Source organism: Aegilops tauschii, chromosome 2 (genome assembly GCF_002575655.3).
Source record: "Aegilops tauschii subsp. strangulata cultivar AL8/78 chromosome 2, Aet v6.0, whole genome shotgun sequence".
NCBI lineage: Eukaryota > Viridiplantae > Streptophyta > Magnoliopsida > Poales > Poaceae > Aegilops > Aegilops tauschii.
This window is the reverse complement of record NC_053036.3, coordinates 565,233,723-565,253,222: the sequence shown is the minus strand read 5'-3', so window position 1 is coordinate 565,253,222 and position 19,500 is coordinate 565,233,723. Positions and strand designations below refer to the sequence as shown.

The window sequence follows — 19,500 nt, the reverse complement described above, 5'->3', positions numbered from 1 at the left end:
CCAATGATATTCAACTATCTAACAATCTCACGAGTTAAAAAGATGAAGGCAAGAATATGGAAACATCTGCACGTTGAGTACAGTTCAAACAAAACCTACATATGTATACATAAGTAGCCATATGGAGCTGTAAACCAAGACAGAGGCCACACAGGGCAGAATATCAAACAGTGACAAAGGAACATCAAAGCAACACTAAAGAGTGTTCTAAAAAAAAGCAACACTAAAGAGAGAAAATAGCAAAGAGGAAGGAAGCTTTCCTTTGTCCAAATAACTTCATATTTGGTGCTTTTTTTTAGGGGAAACTTCATATTTGGTGCTAAAGTTACTAATTCATCTTAGAAGAAGAAATCCATCATCAGTGAGGAAAACATGTACAGAACTGGAAAGCTAATTCTAAAACCAAACTTAAAATGCGAGCTAATTATTTATGTGCACTGAATCCATATAAAAACCAATGATCATTCTCTCTCTGAAAAGAAGTAACTTCATGAGGGGTGATGTTTTTTGTACCTGAATGGAATCCTTGCACACACGAGAGCAAAGCTGATATAAAAAATACTTTCTGTACCGTGGGAGGTAGCAGTAGTACAACATAGATATAATGTAAAGACAAAACCGGGGAGACCACATAGCCATGTGAGAGATGACATAGGAATTGAGAAAATATAACAGGACCAAAATCTAGCACATTCTTTCGAAGATATCCTAAAGTTGTTTAGAAAATGTGTCTTCATATTTTCACTACGAAAACGCTAATTAAATCAACAGCCAACCACCTAGACATCCAGAATTAGGATTTAAAATGAGATCCTTCGTTGAAAGGTGAGAACATGTCATTGCAATTGACATGTTCAAGCACAATTTAATTTAGTTATTCTTGTCGGTGTCTTCAAAGCATTATTGATGTATAAGATGGAAGGTATTAAGTTAGCAAACTGAGATGCTAACATAAATATTTCTACCGGCAATCAGACAAATCATGCAAGTAAGCAATATAAAAGAGGATCGTAGATGATAAATCACGCATGTAAGAAATATGAAGTGCAGGTTTCTGTACACTTAGCACTTCTCATTTTCTACATAGAAAGGTCCAATCAGATGTCCCAACAATAGTACATGTTTCAAAGGCCAAAAATGCTTATTTTCATTATTGTACTGTCTAAAGCATTCTTCATGGAGATAATCACGATATTTGATCATGCAGAAATTATTTTGCCTTTTGAAAAAATTGGTTTTAGTTGAAAATATATCTATACCTAATATTAAAAGACGGAGGCTTTCATAGTTCTCCAGGAAGTGGATCCTCTAACATCCTCAAGGGATGTCACGAAGCTACAGTGAAATGTGTGTAAAACGAAGAAGGGATGTTAGGTTACCGTAGCATGTACAAAAATATGTGTACATGATTTACTGTAGCATGTACAAAAATAAATCAAAAAATAATTTTATTGCACCATAATTTTGTTTGTACGTAATATTTGTAAATATATACAATAGATTTGTAATTTGCAAATTAATTATAATCATTTTAGGCTTAACCATATGGATGTAAAGGAGGGATGTCATGGTTACTGTAGCTTACGTGACATCCCTTGAGGATGTTAGAGGATCCGGTTCCAGTTCTCCATACATCATCCCTTTATATCCTTTGATTGTGTGTTAACCATAAATATTGAAGGCTGAGATTTAAAGTATCTTATGTTACGTGTCTAAACTTATATGTGGACTTGGCACGTACAAAGGTACGTGAAAAAGAAGTTGGGAAAAAGAGAGGAGATTTTATTTATGAGTTCAGATCGGCTTGTGCATTGCACGTACGTGTGATGATATAGGAAATCTAACAAGCGAACACACAGAAGAAAAGGAAAACTACAGCTACAGTAGTATTCCCAAGTTAAAAGAAAGATAAAATACTAACTACTCTTACTCACGGATAGATAGAATCAGCTGCAAAACCTAACGTGCTAGACATGTATCCGTCACGATATCTATGTCGAGTTAACACATCGGTTGCTACAAACGACGAATCGATATCGGTACGTGCTACTCCAAAGTCTAACCCGGCTAATCCTCCTCGCCGTTTCCAACCCACGCACACAGCCCGGCCGTATGTGCGGCGACCAGCACGGGAGGAACCTTCCCCGAGGACCCCGTATGGTGAACGCCCTGACTTGAATAAGGGTCCGGACGCCCAGCCGGCACTGCAGGAGCGCCTCACCTGAACGCTGCAACACGTCAGCCCATCGTTGGGTCGCGTCGGACGTGGATGTGACAGTATGGGCGGCCTCCTTGCCGTTCCCCTTGCGACAGTATGGGTACGAGGGAGCAGGATGGTCAGGGGAGCAGGGGCACTCCAGATGGCGGCTGCGGCGGAATAGAAGAACCTTGAGAGGTGCCGGTGGGCGGCAGCAGCGGCAAGGGCTCCAAGAACCTCGGGGGAAGCCATACTCATCATCGTCGTCGAACCGGCTGCCGGGCTCTGCGCCACATCCACATCTCCCGTAGTTGTTGCCGCTTCTCCTCCGCGGCGTCTATGCGGCAACGGCGACCCCGCCCCCATGCTCGTCGTAGCTGCTTCTTCCGATTTGTTGTGCCTTTGGATGGACGGCTGTAGCGGCTGCAGTTCCTCTCCCCCGTTCCAACTACTCCTCTCCGGCGAGCTTGTGCTCCTCCCGCTGCATCACCGCCGAAATCGCCTTCTGGATGGTCTTTGGTTTGTGGCTGACAGGCGGAGGTCTTAGAGCCCAGCTGGATACGTGCGCCACATCGTTCATATGCAAATTGCAGACTGATGCTTGACGAATTTGGTATGCACTATGCAGGATATGTGCAAGTTGCATACACATCAGTCAAACAATGTGCTGAGTTTCAGAGCGACTCCACGCTCAAGGGTGAGGTATTCAGGCTCCGTTGCCTGATTATATTGGTACCTCCTGTTACAGCGGCCGAAGAAAGCAAAAAAAAAAATTGCGTCCAGCGAAGCTTTCTCGGCAGTCCCCAGGTTATGAATTCATGTGCTTTCCGATGCAACAGTCAGATGGACTGCAATCGAGGAATGCAGCATGTCAGAACAATGTACGATGAAGGTGTTATGAGTGGCTAGGTAGAACAAGGTGCTATTGGCTCTATAGAGTGTGTAAAATGTGGATATGTGAATCCCCCAGGTTGCCTCACCGGCCATGCTGCAAACTGGTCAAGGTTAGTTACGTTTCCCCTTTTGACATTTTTCTTGATAATCCTCCCAAGCAAGACCCTTGAGGACAATATAATCTACTACTTAGTACTTACTATTTACTTTATAGGAGTATGAGTTATGGCATCTTCAAACTATGTACACGTGTGCAAATGAGCAGATTTTGATTTGGCAACTTGGACTCTTAATTTGTTCAAGGCTAACTATTGGATCCTGGGTCTTATGTTATCTACTATAGCCAGGGCATGTCAAAAAATAATAATTAAAATTACTTATATCCAGTTATATGTTTATGGCTGGATGCCAACTACTACCTCCGTCCGGGTTTGTTAGGCTCCTCAGCCATGATATATACATAAACATATCACTGATACATAAACATGATTTTTTGCTGAAAAATCATGTTTTGATTCGAACTGAATTAGCAGTGCATTTCATGTGCACATTGTGCCTGGATAACCTTCCAGTTATCACAAAGCGATGGCAAATAAAAACTAAGTATGCATTTCCATCTATCCTTCTGATCATAGCCACTGTTGGCGTCAAGTGATATTAAAAGGCTGAAACCATAGGCACATAGTTTAGGTTTTCTTCCGTTGCAACGCACGGGCATGTTTGCTAGTACATTCTAACTCGCTCAAGTAGTACTAAAACATGCTCTCATACAATGGTCTATCATAAAAGGTCGCTTAATAAATCATTTAAAATTCCACCAGACTTCTCGATGGTTATCTCGGGGTGCTCAATATACTACTCATTCAAGGCATGCAACCAAATAGATAAACGTGTTACACAGAAGCATCATCAGTGGGATATAGTACTACACTGACACAGAACTCATAGTTTTTTTTTTCAGAAAACGATGAAGGATCAGAGTATTGCTGGGTTGGAACAGTATCCCAGTGTTAATGTATATACGGTGGAAGTTTAGGAATGAGTTCACTTCTTTAACAAAATACGAAAAGTGTGGCCTATAAAATGCAAGAAAGTAAACTGATGGGCAGGGAACCATTATTTAAATTCCCATGGTGAATTTCCTAGAAAAGTCTGCAGCAGGAACGCACATGACAGAACACAAAAGCCATGTATATAAAATATACAGATAACATGTATCAGAGGAAGTAGTCATCCATACACTTAACTTCGCTATATAAATCATGTCCAGTTCCTCAATAGGCCAAAAGAGGTATGAGAGGAAGTTGTCATCCATACACTTAACTTCGCTATATAAATCATGTCCAGTTCCTCAATAGGCCAAAAGATGTCACCGGATCATAAAGAACTTCTTGAGAGCACATACCATGCCCTCCAACAGCAGATCCTTGCAAACTTAACTGCTCCAACATGAATATGTGCATACCTTTGAGTAGTTACCTTCCTTCAGGATCAACGCTTTGAGATCCATTGAATGCTTGCCTTGCCAACTGCTTCCAGTAGTTACCCTCCTGCTAGTAAAAAGATCAAGCCAGACAACCAATATGCTAAGCTTCACAGAGAAACATGATCCAAATACATTGCCACAGAGAAGAAAAAACCACAGACAAAAACAATAATCAAAAGAAAATATAGCTTAAAGAGAAAGCACAAACCTTGATAAGCAAAACAGCAAATGATAAACAAGCGGCAGTTTAGAAGAGCAGGCAACAACATCACCTGTAAAACAGAAGAATGCAATCGAGTAAGGATGCTCCATTTTTATGTAGTATGTACATATCCATGATTTACAGATGCTGAATCTAGACCGTAAAGGCTACTTTCTTAATTTACACTTGCAGTATCACATACCAAAATGGATGCAGTTTTTACATGGAGTAATTAGACTGTTAAAAAGAAAATGTAAATCTAAAGATGCTAGAACATATGAATGTTGTTTAACCTGTAGAATATTGATCCAAGAGCATGCCGTTGGCTCTGCACCTTTGCCTGCTCTTAAGTAAGGTTTGTGTTTCAATTTCCAAAGGCTTCAGTTTCAGTGTACGATCATTTTGCGTCATCAGCAAAATTATATCAAATTTGCACTTTGTAAGCAGTCTTTAAGAGGCAACTGTTACATGGATGAACTTTACATAATTCAAACAAGCTACTGTTTCTACTTGCCAATACAACGATTTTAAAGAAATTGAAGGTGGGAGGAGAGCAAGTTGAAGAAATTTTAATCCTACAGATGAAACCGAATAGTCGAGAGACCTACCAAGCCATTCCCGAGTAAAGAACTTTGTTGCACACATTCATATCATCTCTATCCTAAGTAGTCTACAAAAGTGTGGGCTCACATGCAGTTAGAAGAAATCGATTATAAGTATTTCCAAACCAGAAAGCCGATGTAATATCTTGTAACAAAAATATATCAAAACCACGCTCGATTTAACCTTCATGATATTTTTATCAAACCATCAAATACACAACAACAAATAAGTACTCCCTCGTTCCAAAATTATTGGCATGGTCTTAGCTCAAGTAGAAATCACTGAGACACAATTGGTGGATCAAAATTTTAAATGGTGAACCAACCACCAATTATATTTGTATTTTCCCAATTTCATGCTCTGTAGCGTACATATATGTTCATAAACTGAATAAGGTTAATTACAGGGTCAGTCATCTAGTGGTATCCTTATTAGCTTAACTATTTAGTGTTATGCTAAAGACCTAACAGTACTTAGTAAAGGTTAATTACAGAAGTAGGAAACAGCAGTAAGAATAATGGGGGCTGGGATCCAGTCATATAGTTCATCAATCGTGATAAAAATAATCCCTCGCAAGAACAAGACCATGTAAATAAAGTGGCGACCAGACTGGGTTGGACTTGAAGAAAATTTAGGAAGCTCAGCGACAGCAAAGCCCCAAGTATGATCTTACCGATATCACATAAGGGTGCTGGAAAATCCAACCGATGGTGGGGTTTTTTTTTTTTTTTTTTGCAGGTAAACAGCAGCAGCGGGCTAGAAGCTGTTGTGAGGAAATTCAGTACCAGTCAGATACAATACCCAAAAGTTTCTACCATTTCTTAATGCACACTGAAAAACAGACATCAGATGATCATATTAATGCACAATAGAGGATAACCAGAATAGCAGGGCAAAGCCATACGAGTCCGCCATCATGCCGAAGACAGGCCAACCAATAAGGACCAAGAAAAGTACGACCCCGAAAGCAATTGAACCCTGCACATTAAGGTGATCTTGTTAGCTCATAACTGAACTGGAACTGAACAATTTGGATACATGACTAATTCTAGGCCTGCATTGTTACATGTACATGACCTTGCGATTCCTGGGCTTTGTGAAGAACTGTATTAGATGGATCCATATCCATAATTAGCATTGTATGAACTGCAGTTTTCTTCCAAATCAGCAAGATGGATCCATATCCAGCCCTTCATCCAGCGCAGCAAGATGGATCCATATCCATAATTGGCGTTTTATGAACCGCAGTTTTCTTCATTAAATCTAGACTGAGAATTGAACAAATTTGCTTCCGTGTACAACAGAGAGATATATCAGGGGAAGAGAGAGAGAACACGGAAAGGAGCGGGGAAGTACCTGCGCTTGGAGGGGAGGCTGGCCTCGCCAGCGTCCAGCCGTGGGGGTGAGGAGGAGCACGTGGACGACGGCGGTCTCGACCAAAAGAACGGCACCGGTGACAGATCAGATGGCCTGGGGCTGCCATTGTCAACACCTAGCTTGCCGTCTTCGTCGGGTGGGGAAGCATCGAGCCGCGGCGCTGCTCATGTAGGCACGGCCCGGGCCAACTGGATTCGGGGCATGAAGCTCTTGCCCATCCCCTTCCCCGTCGTTCCTCTACCTCCCTTATTCCTCTCTTCTACCCATGGATCCGCCTGCGTCAGGCTGGGACGAGAGAGGGAGGAGCCTAGCGGCGTCCCACGCAGGAGGACGCGGGAGGAAAGAGATGGAGGAGGAGTGCGGCAGCTGTGGCGGCTGACGAGCGAGGAAGGAGGAGGAAGGGTGTGGGAGGGAGGCGGCTGTGGGGATTGGGGGAAAAAGAATCTTAGGGCGCGCATGCAAGAAGACAAGCAGTTCGACATGGTCGCACTTCCCGTTGTTTCCGCCTTTCCTCAACCACCACGCGTAGCAACCGGACAGGTTAACTTTCACTAGCAATCCAATTCACCCGCGAAGGACCAGCCAAACCTCACCCAAACAAGGGCCACAAGTCATCCAGACGTGAAAAACAATCACTGGTCACGCTTATTACCACGCGGTCAACTGATCCAATGGTCAGTATAGGAAATCAAAGCCCATCCGATGGCCACGAACGATGCGCACGGGAGGAGCTCCATGGAGGAGCGTCGGCTAGCATCCTTATAGGTTAGAATGTCTTTTTTAATTATGAGTTGCATGAGAAGGTCTACATGTAGCCACCACCTAGATATCTTTTTCTTGATGGCACGATCCGGCGTCTTCGTCGCTATCTCTATGCCTTTAGCCCGTATCGTCCGATTTGAGTGTTCTGTTTCAGCAATGACTGCGACTAGTTTTTGCCAAATGCTCATGATCTACACTGTATATCCATCTTTCAGCTCAAGGTCGAACACTGCTTCTATATGTCGATGACATGACCATCACTGCCAACAACTCTAAGTGCATTTGCCTTTTTGAAGGCTCGTCTTAGTGAATAGTTTTTATGTTTGATATTGGTCCTCTTCGCTACTTCCTTGGAATTGAGGTTTCTTCTGCCTCTGATGGCTTCTTTATTTCCCAAAGAGAAGTACATTCAGTATCTTCTTACTTGTGATGATCTTAGTGATAAGGTCACTGTTGACACTCCAATGGAGCTCAACGTCCACCTTTGTGCTTCCGATAATGAGCCTTTGTTGTATCTGACGCGCTGCCGTCATCTTGTTGGGAGTCTTGTCTATTTAGATGTCACTCGTCCAGACATTTCATATCACATTCTCATTCTAAGTCAGTTTGTCTCTGCTCCCACTTTCATCCACTTGAGTCACCTCCCCACCCCCCTGTTCTACGATATCTTTGTGGAACTACCTCTCCCCGTCTCTCTCTTAATCCTATGCTCAAGTTCGCTCGTCCCTTTCTACTTACTGTGTTTTTCTTGATGGTTTTCTCATTGCCCGGAAGACAAAGAAACAGACTACGCTTTTCCCTTTTGAGTGCAGACGCTGAGTTGCAAGCTATAACTCTGTTGACAACAGAGGTGGCTTGGTTATGACGGTTGCTTGAGGATTTTGGTGTTTTTGTCACTAGACCTACGCCTTCCTTGTCAGACAGTACAAATGCTATCAGTGTTGCGCACGACCCTGTGAAGCATGAACTCACCAAGCATATTGGTGTTGATGCGTCCTTCGTGTGCTCCAATGTGCAGGACCAGATAATTGCTCTTTAGTATGTGCCTTTCGATTTACACTTGGTCCGTTTCTTCACAAAGACTCGGACAGAGCACAACACACGGCTTCCCCCTCTCTCCAAACCCGGTGTCGTTCATTAACGACCTTGAGGATTTTGGTGTTTCTATCACTACATTACTCTTCTCTTGTCACACCATACAGTATATGTGCTATTAGGATTGCACCTCACCATATGAAGCATGAGCTCACCAAGCATATTAATGTTGATGCCTCGTTCGTGCATTCGTGCACTCCAGAGTGCAGGATCATATTATTACTCTTCAATATGTACCTTTTGATTTACACTTGGTCCGTTTCTTCATGAAGGCTTAACCAGAGCACAACACAGACTCTCCAAACCCACCAACACGGCCCAATAGTCGTGACACCTCACTCAACAAGCATGTCATGTCATCCCGAATAGTAGATGATCCACGTGCAGACACCGGATCTGCCCACAACCGCCCGCCGTCGCGACTAACGCGCAAGCGTAGGGTGGACGATGCCTTTCTCCTCTCGGTGCCCTCTTCCGACCTTCCTTGCTTCCCCTGTCACCACCCCCTCACCGCTCAACTCGAGGTCCAAAAGCTAAATGGCGGCGGTGGTCCACTCCCGACGGCTTTTTCACCCCTCCACCACGTCCCTCGTGCACACTCCGCTCCCTGTCAGTCCGGTTGAGCATCCTTTGTCTGGCTACGAGTTGCTCTGTCGTTGTCTCGATCCCACAACCCGTGTTCCCCTGGTGGGCGCCATAGTCGAATGCTCAAGCACCACCTATCGGCGAAGCATGAGTAAGGGCAGTCAGCACCGCAATGTCTAACCAACTGTTCAAGAATTCACCCGATTAATCAGTTAATTGGCCAGTTAATCGCGTGTCCGACTCGAATAACACATTCACCGCAATGTCTAATCACTGCCGCCTGTTAACTTGTGGGCAAACAAAGCCTAATTATTTGGCCCATAAACCCTCCCGCTCCTATATAGCTAGGGTTTAGAACCCCTCCTGCTCCTCTCATCCCCTCCCGACCTAGATGGCGACTGACCAGGTCCTCGTCGGCGTGCTGCCACTTCCCCTTCTCCTCTGTGTGTCGCCGCTTCCTCTTCTCCCTCTACACGCCGCTACTTCCCCTCCTTCATGACCTACCACCTCCGGCAACCGATCCGTCAGATGCCGAGCGCGGAGGCCGTCACCTTCCCTCTATCTGTCGTCATCGTGTGGCCACCATCTCTCAGAGTTGCGACACGAGCAGAAATTAGCAAAAAATGTTGTTGTATACATGTTTGTTGACGACTTTTGATGCCCACATGGATGATTGTTGCTGTATACATGTTTGTGATCTATTGAGAAAAGAAAATGGTGCCATTTGCCTCCTATTTGCAATGTAGATTTTCCCTCCATACAAAATTTGCTTCTATTAAGTTGAAAATTCCATCAATTAGTGGTTGACCGATTAATCCAGTTAATAAACCGATTCAACGGTTATCACTACTCCCAAGTTGAGCGAGCAGTTACCAGTTAACGATTTCCTCAACATTAGCTAACCTACAGGATGTGTGCACGACGCTACCTGCCACCGGGGCCAAGGGCCACCAAAGGGAACATGGGATGCAACATCAAGTCCGTGGCACAAAACCTGCAACCAGGGAAGGACGCCAAACCGGATCGAGGAGGAACAGGGATTACACGACTTTGACGCCTACTTCTTTTAGTTTTTATTCATAGCCTTGTGCTTCTTCGTCAACCTCTTCAGTTGTGGTTCTTCGTCGATAGGTTTTGCAGGTTTTACTACTGGACAATTTGTACAAAAGAGAAGACAAGGGAAATATTTTTGGTCTTTTCATTAGTTCAAAAATAAAGCACATAAGAGCCAATCAAAAATTCGTTCACTTCAACACTTAAGACGAGAAATCTTTTTGGAATTTTTAACTTGTACAACTTATATAAACGCAAAGACGAAAGAAACCACAAAAAGAAAACAACAGAAAAAGCCAAAAAAAACAAAGGAAAACAAAAGAACAACGAAAGAGAAATATTTTTGGATTTTCTGAAACATAAAAGGCAAAGAACTCAGAGAAACACAACAGAAATAATTTTGGAATTTTTGTTTTTTCTCAAATAAGGCAAACAAGAATGCAAAGAGAAGCAAAGATAAAAGATTTCCAAAGTTTCAACAAAGAGGAAATCAAATAAACATCCAAAGGAAATGCAAAAAGAACAAAGAAATATATTATTATTTTCTCAAAGAACTTCAAAAGAACAAAACTACAAAAGGACAAAGAAATCTTTTTGGGTTTCTTTTAAAAGCAAAGAACAAAAAACAAAAGAAACAATAGGAAGCAAAAAAAACACTACAAACACTTAAGACTCAAACGAGAAATCTTTGTGGAATATTTGGGTTTTGCAACTTTTTTTTGAACGTCTGGAACTTAAACACAAAGACGAAAGAAACGGCAAATAGAAAACACCAAAAAAATGCCAAGAAGAACAATCAAAAGAAAACAAAGAAAAAAAAGATAAACGAAAGAGAAATATTTTTGGATTTTCTAAAAAATAAAAGGCAAAGAAGAACTAAGAGAAACACACAGAGATGATTTTGGAATTTTTGGTTTTTCTCAAAGAAGGCAAAGAGAAGCAGAGATAAAGGATTTTCAAAGTTTCAACAAAGAGGCAATCAAATAAACATCCAAAGAAAAAACAAAAAGAACGAGAAAATATTTTGTGGTTTCCTCAAATAACATCAAAAGAATAATAATAAGATAAAGAAATCATTTTGGGTTTCTTTTAAAAGCAAACAACAAACAAACAAAAGAAAAATAGGAAGGAAAAAACATTTCAAACAACTAAGACTCAATAAGACACAAACAAGAATCTTTCTAGAATGTTTCAGTTTTACAACTTACATTCATAGACGAAAGAAATGAAAAAAAGAAAACAGCAAAGAAAAGACAAAAAGAATAACCAACGGAAAACAATTAAGACTCGATAAGACGCAAACGAGAAATCTTTTTGGAATGTTTGGGTTTTGCAACTTAAACACAAAGACGAAATAAACGACCAAAAGAAAACAGCAAAGAAAAGCAAAAAGAACAACCAAAAGAGAACAATGGAAAAGAGAAGAACAACAACAGAGAAATATTTTTGGATTTTTTGAAACATAAAAGGCAAAAAAGAACTCAAAGAAACACTTAATAAATATTTTTAGATTTTTTTCTTTTCTCAAAAAGAAGGCAAACAAGAACACAAAAAGCAGAGAGGAAAGATTTCCGAAGCTTCAGCAAAGGCGAAATCAAATAAACTTCCAAAGAAAAAGCAAAAAGAACGAAGAAATATCTTTGTTGTTTTTTCAAAGTATTTCAAAAGAACGAAAGGAAAAAAGAAATCTTTTTGGGTTTCTTTCAAAATCAAACAACACACAAACAAAAGAAACAATAGGAAGTAAAAAAAACAATACAAACACTTGGGACTAAATAAGATGCAAACGAAAAATCTTTTTGGAAATTTTGGGTTTTGCAATTTAAACACAAAGGCGAAAGAAGCAACAAAAAGAAAACAACAAAGAAAAAACAAAAAGAACAACCAAAAGAAAACAAAAGAACAACAAAAGAGAAATATTTTTGAATTTTCTGAAACATAAAATGCAAAGAACTCAAAGAAACACAACAGAAATAATTTAGAATATTTGGTTTTTCTCAAAGGCAAAAAGAACGCAAAGATAAAAAGATTTCCAAAGTTTTAACGAAGAGGCAATCAAATAAACTTCCAAAGAAAAAGCAAAGAGAACGAAGAAATATTTCTGTTGTTTTCTGAAAGAACTTCAAACACCAAAAGAACGAAAGGAGGGTTTCTTTTAAAAGCAAACAACAAACAAACAAAAAACAATAGGAAGCAAAAAAAACAAAGGAACACAAAAGAAAGCAATCAAAAACCAAATTAAACTAAACAAAGAAGAACGAGAAATACTTTTGGGTGTTTGATCTTTAATAGAACACCTACTTGCTACTTCTAGTTTCATCGCACAATACTTCTTCGGCAACCTCTTCAGTTGAGACAATGACTACACTGGAGATTAGGCGACTTCCATGTCTACTAGCTGATTCTTTGGGTTCTCCATCAATAGGTTTTGCTACTGATTTTTCTAGTACCGAGTGACCACTTTTACACAACCAAGTACACCTCTATGAATCTTTGGACCTGGTCGCATTTTCAAATAGTTTATGATTCTTCGAGTTTGTCAGCTATTCGACCTTCAGATTCTCATGTTCATGTTCTTACTGCTGACGAAACTTCCCTCCAAGTCGATAGTCGAGGCATTCTTACTACTTCGTCTTTTCATGTTATTCTTTTGCTCATATTCCTTGGCCCATGCAGCTCATTTTAGGTGGTCAGATTGTCAACTTTGGTTGTACAGTCATTCTTCAGTTTAAATCTTGTTCTTATTAGGATCCTTAGATGGATGCTTTAGTTAGTGTTGGCCATCGTCGTTGTAACTCCCAGGTCCTCTAGGAGCTTGACTGGTTTAACCTTCCCTTTACTGCCACCGTCGCCAGTCTCTCCGCCTCGGTTACTTTGTTTACTGTCTCTTTGTGGCATCATCGTCTTTGTCACTTGTGTGGTTCTTGTTTCTCATCCTTAGTTCGAAGTGGTCTTCTTGGATCTGTCTCTAGCGATGTGTCTTTAGACTGTCAGATTTGTCGGCTTTGCAAACAGGTTTAATTACTTTATCTTCATAGCGAGACTGTGTCTCGTCCTTTCTATCTTGTTCATTTTGATGTTTGTGGTCGAGCTCCCTTTGCCTCAAAAAGAGGCCATCGCCACTATATTATCTTTATAGATGTTTTCTCTCGACACACATGGATATTGTATGCTTTTCTTGTAGTAAGGTCTTTATCTATCAGTAAGAGGTTTGCCCCCATGTTTCATGTCGGGTTTTCCACTCCTAATTGTGTCTTCCATGAAGATTTTGCTTGCGAGTTCATCTATCATTTGCTGTGCAGATTCCTTACTGAGCAGGGCACACTTCCTCAATTCTCATGTCGTGGTCCAAATGCTCAGAATGGTTTGCTGATCATAAGCATTGTCAACTTCTTGAGGCGGCTTGTGCATTGAAGATCAACACCTCACTTTTGGGTTGAGGTTGTTTCTACTTCCACCTACGTCGTCAACAGTAAGACTTCCTTGCTTTGCAAGGTGACATTCCTCTTGAGCGTCTGTTTGGTCGTTCTCATGGCTCTGAGCGCTTCGTGTGTTGGGATCCTATCGATCGGCGAATGCGCATTCCTCATGGTGTGACTTTTGACGAGTCTCGTCCTTTCTATCCACCTCCATCCTCTCCTTCGGCCTCTTCCATTGAGGATATTTCTTTCCTAACATTTTTCGATACACCTATCACCCATGATTTGCCCTCCTACATCCATTCCAATGTGTCTCCCTGTACTACTGTTGTAGACCCCACGTCATCATCACCTGTGGCTTCCCCACATTCGTCCCCTAACACTTCCCTAGTGATTCTCCCGCATCCTCTTCTTTACTACACTAGTCGTCCGGATCTTGTGGATTCTTCTGATGCGTCATCTTTCGATGAGCCATCTCCCTCCACTACTATGTCTCCTTCTGTTGGAAACGCACTACCTCCAGCTCAACCTAGCTTCTGCGCTTGCCCGCTTCCACCTATTGATCACTATGGGTGTTCTGGCGCTGCTCTTCTCAATACAACTTACTGTGATACCATGTTCACCCAAACGGCGACATGCGATGGCAGAGGAGATTGCTGCTTTTGAACGCACCGGCACGTGGGATCTCATTTCCCTTCCTCCTCAAGCTCGTCTTGTGACTTGTGGCTTTCAATAGGAACATGGCTATGACTACGACAAGACATTTTCTCATATGGCCCACATGACCACTCTTCGCACACTTTTCGTTGTGATATTTGCTCGCCACTGGTCTATCTCTTAGCTTGATGTCAACAATGTCTTTCTTAATGGTGAGTTGCATGAGAAGGTCTACATGTAGCCACCACATAGATATTTTCCCCTGATGGCATGATCTGCCGTATTTGTCACTCTCTCTATGCCTTTAGCCCTCGTGCACAGTTTGAGGTTTTTTGTCTCAGCGATGACTGCAACTAGTTTTTGCCAAATGCTCATCATCCTGCACTTTATATCCATCTTTAAGCTCGTGGTCGAGCTTTGCTCCTATATGTCAATGACATGATCATCACTACCAACAACTTTGAGTGCACTGCCTTTTTGAAGGTTCGTCTTAGTGAATAGATTTAATGTCTGATCTTGGTCCCTTTCACTACTTGGAACTGAGGTTTCTTCTACCTCTGATGGCTTCTTTATTTCCCAAGAGAAGTACATTTAGGATCTTCTTGCTCGTGCTGCTCTTAGTGATAAGGTCACTGCTGAATCTTGGTCCTCTTCGCTACTTCCTTGCGATTGCTCCTTATTTCCTAAGAGAAGTATATCCAAAATCTTATTGCTCGTGCTGCTCTTACTGATGAGCGCATTCTTGAGACTCCAAGTTAACATCCAACTTTGTGCCCACCTTTGCTCCCTGCCAGTCTGGATGGGCATTCTTTGCCTTGCTGCGGGCTGCTACGAGTACTGTCTCAATCCCACATCTCGTGTTCCCTTTATGTGCGACACCATAACCGCATGCTCGAGCACCACCAATGGTGAGCAGGAGCTCGGACAGTCGACGCGTACCTGGTTTATGCACGGGACGAGCCGAGGACAGGCGCTACCTAAAGTCGAGGCCAAGGGAGCAGTAGGAGAACCTGGGGTGCTTAATCAAGTGCGTGACCCACAACCCGCAAACAGGGAAAGAACTCCAAGCCGGATCGATGGGGTACGAAGAGTGCATAGGCACGTGGGATGCTAGATCAAGTCCCTCTGCTGCCACCATCGCTAGTCTCTGCCTCTGTTGCCTTGTCTACCATTTATTTTCAGGATTGGCATCATCCCCTTGGATCACTTGTTATCTCTCATCAACCTATTCGAGTGTTCTATGAAGACTCTGGTGGAATCCTTTTTGAGCAGACTTTGGTTCTCTTATTCTGGTGCTCATGCTCAAAATGGCGTGGCTGAGCGCAAGCATTGTCACCTTCTTGAGACGACTCGTCCGTTATGGTCACCGCATATCTTCCGTCGCACTTTTGGGTCGAGTTTGTCTCCACTTCCATCTATCTCATCAACCTTTAGCAATCCACTGCTCTGCAGGGTGACGCTCCTTTCGAGCATCTATATGATCGTTTATTCGGCGCTTCAATTGTTTGGTTGTGTTTGCTATGTCCTTCTTGCCCCTCGTGAATGCACCAAACCGACTTGCCAGTCTGTTGAGTGTCTTCTTAGAGGATACAACGATGAGCATAAGGGATATCATTGTTGGGATCATGTTGGTCGTCGGATGCCTATTTCTCGGGATATGACTTTTGTTGAGTCCATCTTCTTCGGCCTTTTAAGTGGAGTATATCTATTTCCACTATTTTCCCGACACTCCTACCACTCCTATTGAGCCCTTATCCAGTCGTCCTACTGCTCCTGCTTCTCTGATTATTGTAGAACCAATGCCATCATCTCCTATAATTTCCCCACCTCACTTATCACATGATTCTACACCTTCATCACCGATGGCTTTACTTGTCTCCATCACCTGAGTTTATCCCGATGATTCCAACTCGTATTCTTCCATCTTTTCCTAATTTCTATACAGGACGTCTACGTGTTGTGGATGCGTCTACCGATGTGCCATCTTCCCCGTCTCAGCCTACTTATGGCTTGCGTCCTCGTCCGCTTTGGCCTATTGACCGCCTAGGTCTTCCAAGTGTTGGCGATGTTGTTCTTGAGCCAACTTCTTATTGTGATGTTCGTACCAAATGGCACCTTGTGATGGTAGAGGAGACTGCCGCTCTTGAGCGCATCGGCACGTGGGATATTGTATATGTTCCTCCTCGTGTTCGTTCCATCACTTGGTGGGTCTACAAGGTTAGGTCTCACTCTGATGGTTCTCTTGGGCGTTACAAAGCTCATGTTGTGGGTAATGGCTTTCAGCAGGAGCATGGTCCTGATTACGATGAGACTTTTGCTCACCGTTGTTCGCACACTTCTTATTGTGGCCTCTGTTCTGTGTCTAGGCTTGATGTTAAGAATGCATTTCTTAATGGTGAGCTGCTCCTTACGACATGCTTTCTCGTCTTCATCGCTCTCACTATGGCTCTAAGCAAGGCCCTCACACTTGGTTTGAGCGTTTTGCCTCTATGGTGGCCACTGCTGGTTTTCATCGAGTGCTCATGATCCGACATTGTTTGTCCTCCTTTCTGTTCTTGGTAGGACTCTTCTTCTATATGTTGATGACATGATCATCACTAACGCGGACCGTGAGTATATTGCCTTCGTTAAGGCATGTCTTAGTATGCAGTTTCTTATGTTTTATCTTGGCCCCCTCTGCTACCTCCAGCTCAACCTAGCTTCTGCGCTTGCCCGCTTCCACCTATTGATCACTATGGGTGTTCTGGCGCTGCTCTTCTCAATACAACTTACTGTGATACCATGTTCACCCAAACGGCGACATGCGATGGCAGAGGAGATTGCTGCTTTTGAACGCACCGGCACGTGGGATCTCATTTCCCTTCCTCCTCAAGCTCGTCTTGTGACTTGTGGCTTTCAATAGGAACATGGCTATGACTACGACAAGACATTTTCTCATATGGCCCACATGACCACTCTTCGCACACTTTTCGTTGTGATATTTGCTCGCCACTGGTCTATCTCTTAGCTTGATGTCAACAATGTCTTTCTTAATGGTGAGTTGCATGAGAAGGTCTACATGTAGCCACCACATAGATATTTTCCCCTGATGGCATGATCTGCCGTATTTGTCACTCTCTCTATGCCTTTAGCCCTCGTGCATAGTTTGAGGTTTTTTGTCTCAGCGATGACTGCAAATAGTTTTTGCCAAATGCTCATCATCCTGCACTTTATATCCATCTTTAAGCTCGTGGTCGAGCTTTGCTCCTATATGTCAATGACATGATCATCACTACCAACAACTTTGAGTGCACTGCCTTTTTGAAGGTTCGTCTTAGTGAATAGATTTAATGTCTGATCTTGGTCCCTTTCACTACTTGGAACTGAGGTTTCTTCTACCTCTGATGGCTTCTTTATTTCCCAAGAGAAGTACATTTAGGATCTTCTTGCTCGTGCTGCTCTTAGTGATAAGGTCACTGCTGAATCTTGGTCCTCTTCGCTACTTCCTTGCGATTGCTCCTTATTTCCTAAGAGAAGTATATCCAAAATCTTATTGCTCGTGCTGCTCTTACTGATGAGCGCATTCTTGAGACTCCAAGTTAACATCCACCTTTGTGCCCACCTTTGCTCCCTGCCAGTCTGGATGGGCATTCTTTGCCTTGCTGCGGGCTGCTACGAGTACTGTCTCAATCCCACATCTCGTGTTCCCTTTATGTGCGACACCATAACCGCATGCTCGAGCACCACCAATGGTGAGCAGGAGCTCGGACAGTCGACGCGTACCTGGTTTATCCACGGGACGAGCCGAGGACAGGCGCTACCTAAAGTCGAGGCCAAGGGAGCAGTAGGAGAACCTGGGGTGCTTAATCAAGTGCGTGACCCACAACCCGCAAACAGGAAAAGAACTCCAAGCCGGATCGATGGGGTACGAAGAGTGCATAGGCACGTGGGATGCTGGATCAAGTCCCTCTGCTGCCACCATCGCCAGTCTCTGCCTCTGTTGCCTTGTCTACCATTTATTTTCAGGATTGGCATCATCCCCTTGGATCACTTGTTATCTCTCATCAACCTATTCGAGTGTTCTATGAAGACTCTGGTGGAATCCTTTTTGAGCAGACTTTGGTTCTCTTATTCTGGTGCTCATGCTCAAAATGGCGTGGCTGAGCGCAAGCATTGTCACCTTCTTGAGACGACTCGTCCGTTATGGTCACCGCATATCTTCCGTCGCACTTTTGGGTCGAGTTTGTCTCCACTTCCATCTATCTCATCAACCTTTAGCAATCCACTGCTCTGCAGGGTGACGCTCCTTTCGAGCATCTATATGATCGTTTATTCGGCGCTTCAATTGTTTGGTTGTGTTTGCTATGTCCTTCTTGCCCCTCGTGAATGCACCAAACCGACTTGCCAGTCTGTTGAGTGTCTTCTTAGAGGATACAACGATGAGCATAAGGGATATCATTGTTGGGATCATGTTGGTCGTCGGATGCCTATTTCTCGGGATATGACTTTTGTTGAGTCCATCTTCTTCGGCCTTTTAAGTGGAGTATATCTATTTCCACTATTTTCCCGACACTCCTACCACTCCTATTGAGCCCTTATCCAGTTGTCCTACTGCTCCTGCTTCTCTGATTATTGTAGAACCAATGCCATCATCTCCTATAATTTCCCCACCTCACTTATCACATGATTCTACACCTTCATCACCGATGGCTTTACTTGTCTCCATCACCTGAGTTTATCCCGATGATTCCAACTCGTATTCTTCCATCTTTTCCTAATTTCTATACAGGACGTCTACGTGTTGTGGATGCGTCTACCGATGTGCCATCTTCCCCGTCTCAGCCTACTTATGGCTTGCGTCCTCGTCCGCTTTGGCCTATTGACCGCCTAGGTCTTCCAAGCGTTGGCGATGTTGTTCTTGAGCCAACTTCTTATTGTGATGTTCGTACCAAATGGCACCTTGTGATGGTAGAGGAGACTGCCGCTCTTGAGCGCATCGGCACGTGGGATATTGTATATGTTCCTCCTCGTGTTCGTTCCATCACTTGGTGGGTCTACAAGGTTAGGTCTCACTCTGATGGTTCTCTTGGGCGTTACAAAGCTCGTGTTGTGGGTAATGGCTTTCAGCAGGAGCATGGTCCTGATTACGATGAGACTTTTGCTCACCGTTGTTCGCACACTTCTTATTGTG

At 43.0% G+C, this 19,500-nt stretch overlaps 1 long non-coding RNA gene across 3 annotated transcripts; it reads right to left on the bottom strand.

Annotated features, from left to right (window-relative positions):
• Window positions 1–4,263: 4,263 nt before the first annotated feature.
• LOC109779291 (uncharacterized) lies at window positions 4,264–7,217 on the bottom strand. 3 transcript variants are annotated; one of them, XR_012203313.1, is made up of 4 exons: window positions 6,739–7,079; window positions 5,073–6,360; window positions 4,786–4,849; window positions 4,264–4,641 (listed from the first exon to the last, which is right to left on the bottom strand). It is a non-coding gene; the product is annotated as an uncharacterized lncRNA (long non-coding RNA). The 3 variants fall into 3 exon arrangements; XR_012203312.1 differs by having other exon boundaries at window positions 6,287–6,360; window positions 6,460–6,744; XR_002236825.4 differs by lacking the exons at window positions 4,264–4,641; window positions 4,786–4,849 and adding an exon at window positions 6,460–6,650 and having other exon boundaries at window positions 6,087–6,360; window positions 6,739–7,217.
• Window positions 7,218–19,500: the final 12,283 nt, after the last annotated feature.